Raw genomic sequence first — 6,007 nt, 5'->3', positions numbered from 1 at the left:
AATTGGTATCAATATATTACGAGGCAGGTGTTACTTGTTATGGTCCGCACACCCATATTTTAACCTCAGTATCTGTTGAAAAAGAAACGGAAATATGGAACCGTTATCGATGTAAGTCCTGGTGTAAGGGATTAATTTTAGTTGTTACGTAATTTGTCAATGTATACGAACAAACGTTATCATTATTCTGGTAACTTTTTTGTTTCATATCAAATAATTTTCAGATAGAATTGTGATAATTTATATTTTTTATTAAAAGACCACGATACCAAGCCGTATTATGACATACTGAAATCTGAAGTTGATTCCAAGTTTCCCCAGAGAACCTTTTTGGTTTGCAATAACATCATATGTTGATTAATCGTCAGACTCATTTTAAAATGTAAGGAATTTATTTTAATTGTTAAACTGGTAGTTTTTTTCCGTAATCAAATTCATCTAATTAAGTCCCATTACAAAGAAGATTGGAAGTAAGAAGATAATTTTACGCAAATGCGGAAGACCGTAAAAGATAGTTTATAAGAAATTTTAAATATATTTTTTTCATTTTATAGATTTTCATACTGTAATTGGGAACTTCTTTCCCATATAAAAGAAAATAAAGGTATAATGGGTAAAAGGAAAAGAAAAAGCAACCAAACAGAAATATCAAACTCTGAATAACATTGTAAAAAATCGTCAAACAATTATCGTCGTTTGAAAACGATCGGTTAAATAAGACAATTGGTCAAACCAAATTGTAATGCCCGCGTCACACTGTCCCGATTTTTACGCCGATAGCAACACGATTATGGAAATTTTCAAAATCGGGACTGATCGTATCCAGATCGGGCTATTCGTAACGCCATCTTTAACCATCGTAGAACCATCGGCGACTTTTTCTAGCTTTCGGGGAAAACTTCGGGAAGGGTTCTAAATTTTTTAACATGTTAAAAAATCCCCGAAGGTGCGTCCGATGTTGAGGGTTCGTATTGAGTTCGTATCACCATCCTCACCATCGTAATGTCACCGGGAATGCATCTTTGAACATCGTATTGCATTCGTGTTTCCATCGTTTCAATCGGGCAGTTTTGACATTACGATGTCTATACGAATGAGTCACGAAGCTACCAGAGGGTCTTACGATGGAAGCACGACTTCGTGAAGACCTCGTATTCCCGTCGTGTTGCCATCGAATACAAGTACGAAGGCGACAAGATGGAACTACGACGGCAATAAATCCAGCTAAGTGTAAGTTAAGTTTTGGCGCTAAATTATTTAAAGTGCAATGCGCGATAAAAACATGGACCTCATATCATATGATTCTATGAGAACAAGAAATACGACAGCGTTGTTTCTGTTAATTCAAATGGAACAAGAAGAGCAGCTATTACAGGCTCAGTATTTACTTTTACAAGTAAAATATTATCTTTTGTCAATTTTTCATATCAAGCAACATAATGAAAATCATAAAACGCGACTCATACACCAACACTGCATGTACACGTTTATATAGGGAAACCAACTTTTTCTTCATTGTTCTGATTTTTTATGTATCGTATGAGTTGTTGTCACACGAATCTTTATTCCATAACCATTTTGTTTTCTATATGTCATATTTTGCCGCATTTGTTGCTTTCCCTACATCCTTCCTTTTGTCTATATTATTATGATATTCTACTGGAAAGAGCTCTTAAATAAAAGGGATCAACGAACCCATTACCTTACTTTAAAGATAGATCAGTAAACATGGGCATAAATATGGGTGATTATTCAGACTAGTGCACACATTTTACAGTCCAAACAAGGCAATGCCGAGCGTTGCATCCCTCGTATGTAACATATTGGGGACAAATATGGACACTATATTTGTATATGACACATGCAGAAAATGGTAAATTGAATATGCATCTTTGATACATAAACTATTTAGAAATCAACCAAAACATTCAGTATTTGAAAATACCTTTTATATTGTCTTTAGAACCAGTAGGTAAAAAAATGAGCAACCAATTTCCTGTGTACTACTAGTATGCTATTTCAAGGAGAAAAAACAAGTCCATATGCATAACCTTGACCTTTGGCCTTGAACGTAAAAAATGTCAGATCATTACAAGGAGGAACAATATACAAAATGTGGTTAAAATCTTTTGAAGCATATTGGTTTTAGAGTGTCCACAAGGGTGATATTGCCTTGTATGACAACTGCCACTGTGACCTTGACCTTTGAACTTTTAAGTTAATAGCGCTTAAGATATTCTTAACGAGTAACACCATACCAAGTTTTGAGCATTTTGTTTCTAGAGTGTCCATAACAATTCTATCTACACGCAACTTATATGTAGTAGGCGAGGGGATAATACACTAAGTTTTATAAGAATCGATTTTCCGCCATGCACGGCAGACTTGTACAGAAACATTATGTTGTCGAAATTCTGTTCGTATCATAAAAAAGTTCAAAACAGGTAGAACGCATTTTTAGATCGTTTGTATACTTATCGTAAGCTGTACACGACGTCTTTTATACATCGTATGGCCATCGCGCCATCATCGTAATCCATCGTGTAGCCTTCGTGATCCATCGTATCGGCTTCGGCTGAGTTATGAAGCTTAAATACGTTTCTTCGGTTAACTTTCGTATGTCCATCTTTTGCTTTCGTATATAATTTCGGCACCATCGTATAGACTTCGTTATTCATCGTATTTTCTTCGGTCACCTTTTGGTATTTTAACGAGATCGGGACCAACTTCGTACGAACTTACAATTTTCGTATTCGGGTGACCATCGTATATAAAAATCGGGACAGTGTGACGCGGGCATAAACACATGCAGCTTCGACGATATGAATTATAATGTAAAACTCAATACAAAAGGGAAGTATGAAGATATTGGACAGATACATTCTGCTTGAGAAGTGTATTTGTCTCCGGCCCTTATCCATCACCTGTGTACATTACCGCCAATAAATAAATAGAAAAATCAAAATAATAACATAGTTGAGTTTAAAGAACTTGAATGGGATATAAAGTTGGAGTATGATATCAATACTATTATAATGGCTAATTTGCTTTTTTATATTTGCTTTTTTTTTGTTGTCGTTGACATATTTGTTGGTTTTTATATTGATTTAGATTATAACACAATGTTGACTGCTGTACCCTAATTTACATTTATTTTTACCTATTATGTCTGTATACTTTGTTCATACATTGTTGTCAATATATTGCATGTTATGCGACTGTCACTTAGTGTTGTCATTAAAGCGATATTTTTAACATAGCCATATAAACGGGAGATTTAGCTAGCCATAAAACCAGGTTCAACCCACCATTTGTTCATAAAATGTCAAGTACCAAGTAAAGAATTTGGCGGTTTTTATCAAATAGCCATTTTCTATGTATGTTCGCGTTCGTTTTTGTTGCACTTCAGTGTTTCTGTTGTTCCGTTATTTTCCTCTTATAGTTGATGTGTTTCCCTCGGTTTTAATTTGTAACCCGGATTTGTTCCTCTTTATTGATTTATGACTTTTAAACAGCAGTATGCAACTGCTTCCCTTATTCATACAAGTGAAAGGTTAAGCTAGCCATAAAACCAGGGTAAATCCCAAATTTTCTACATAAGAAAATGCCTGAATATGACAGTTGTTATCCGTTCGTTTGATGTGTTTGAGCTTTCCATTTTGAATTTTCCCTCTGGGTCGGTATTTTTGTTATTTTACTTTTAACTGTACAGTGCTTTACCAACAGTTGGGAACATCATCGACTTGAAATGGATATGGCTCATTACTTAGCATATGATACATAAAAAGAAGTATAAATGTTCATATTGCCATGACTCATACATAATGTACCAACACCATAGTATGTGAGAACCCCTCCATTTTCTTCATCGACATGGTTCCAAAATATCCTTCTGTTTCGCAACATGTCGATGAAATATTTGGTACATGATATTTAAGTTACTGCGTCTCTTAAACTCGCCAAACACTTTTCCACATGGGAGCTATATGTTTGTTTACTTTTTAATTTTATCGCTTCTCCCCAGAAAGCACAAAAGTTATCACTTAACTTTTTCTCTAAAATGTTCATTACATGTACCTTGTCAGGATGATCTATTAAATTAGAAACGAAGCGGTACGGTCAGTTGTAACATGAGCTATTTCTCTTTTTGTTTTGTTGTGACTCATAAAAGGTATATCATAGAGATTTTTGTGAAGACATCATTGGTCCTTAAGCTGAAAATTGATGGCAGGGTCAAAGGTGAAGATCATGTTCTAAGTTTTGAAATTTGCTTGTAATTGTATATTTACAACGATGCATGAACAAAATAGACACATAGTCAAAATATGGTTACAGCAGTGATCACTGTGTTACAATCTTAAAACAAACAATTGTTCATAAAAACACACAAGCATCTATCAAATTAAAAACAGATTCATTGCTTTACGTGTCTGACGTTAGAAAAATATACGTCACATAGGAAGAAATTTTGTCGTCCAATGTTTACACAAAACAATTTTATAATTTTACATGGGGAATGTTGGCAAAAAGGGTTAAAAAATCAAAAGTATGTAAGAACTAATTTCAGAAATAGACCGAGATTTAAAATTGTCTACAAGTTCTGTAGAATTATTAAACATCCACAAATGGTTGATACCACGACTAGATCAAAATTGTTTTCTCATAATAGTCTTTTTATTATCTTAAAAAATCCAGAACTAATTTGTTCATAAGATTGTTTCTGTTTAACACATCATGTGAAAATCTTCTATACCTCGATTTTATGAAATTGAATGGACAAATTTGTGACCTTTAACTAGCAATTTAAAACCAGGTGAAGGTTTGCTGGACTGACCATTTAAAACCCAGTGATTATTCACTGAACTGACCATTTAAAACCCAGTAATTATTCACTGAACTGACAAAATCACAACCAATCCATTTGTGTAAATGGACAATAAACATACAACTTGATTACAATGCTGATACAACACAGCTTTATTGAGGAAAAACATCACAAATCTGATGGATTGCTCTAAATGAGGGCTTTAGAGATAGAACTATCAAAGTGTGATATGAGTCTCTTAAGGTATTGGCATTGTCTTGTATTGAAATAAAGTCATTTGATTGTGGGTTGTCTCCTAATAAATTGTCTTAAATCAACCCGTATGTCACTGATACAGACACACAGTCGCCTTATAATCCTGTGGAAGTTCAAATTGTTGAATATAGTCGCATATGGATAAAAGCAGGATCTGCTTACCCTTCCGGAGCACGTGAGATCACCCTTTGTTTTTGATGAGGTTCGTGTTGTTTATTCTTTAGTTTTCTATGTTGTGTCATGTGTACTATTGTTTGTCTGTTTGTCTTTTTCATTTTAAGCCTTGTCAGTTTATTTTAGATTTATTAGCTTGACTGTCCCCTTGGTATCTTATGTCCCTCTTGTATTGTATTGTATTATAATATATAATTGGTGGTTGGTCAATATAATACGAACCTAAGCACTTTGTTTCTTTTTTGATACACAAACATGAAGATTGTTAGAAATATTTAGTGTTAAACATGTCACTGAAAGGAGGACGATAACCCCTTTTACTTTTACCTTTCTAAGTGAAAGTCATAATTCGCATACAGAGAACTTAACCTTGACCTCAGTCTTGAAGTTCTAATCAGTTATCAAAGGTACCAAGATTATAATTTAATACACCAGACGCGCTTTTCGTCTACATAAGACTTATCAGTGACGCTCAGATCAAATATTTATAAAACTAAACCTTTTCCTGCAACTATATGGCCTTTAATTGAATCAATATCTGCCACAGAAGCTATTCTTGGAATCATGTCTATATACTTTGAATTCAAACTTGTCATATACTTAGCTTAGGAGCTGAACATATTTTGCAAATATAATAAGTGGAAAACTTTTTCTTTTCTTTTGTATTACTACATTCTGCAATCATTGTGTTTATACCTAACAACCACATTCTTGTTACGTTGTACATTCCTCACATTGTATTGCTACATTCCT

At 33.9% G+C, this 6,007-nt stretch overlaps 1 protein-coding gene across 1 annotated transcript in view; it reads right to left on the bottom strand.

Annotated features, from left to right (window-relative positions):
* LOC139489445 (spermatogenesis-associated protein 20-like) overlaps positions 1-6,007 on the bottom strand; it is a 243,655-nt gene that overhangs the window by 211,859 nt on the left and 25,789 nt on the right. The window lies entirely within an intron of this gene.

Source organism: Mytilus edulis, chromosome 9 (genome assembly GCF_963676685.1).
Source record: "Mytilus edulis chromosome 9, xbMytEdul2.2, whole genome shotgun sequence".
NCBI classification, from domain to species: Eukaryota; Metazoa; Mollusca; class Bivalvia; order Mytilida; family Mytilidae; genus Mytilus; species Mytilus edulis.
This window is presented reverse-complemented; position numbering and strand designations above follow the sequence as displayed.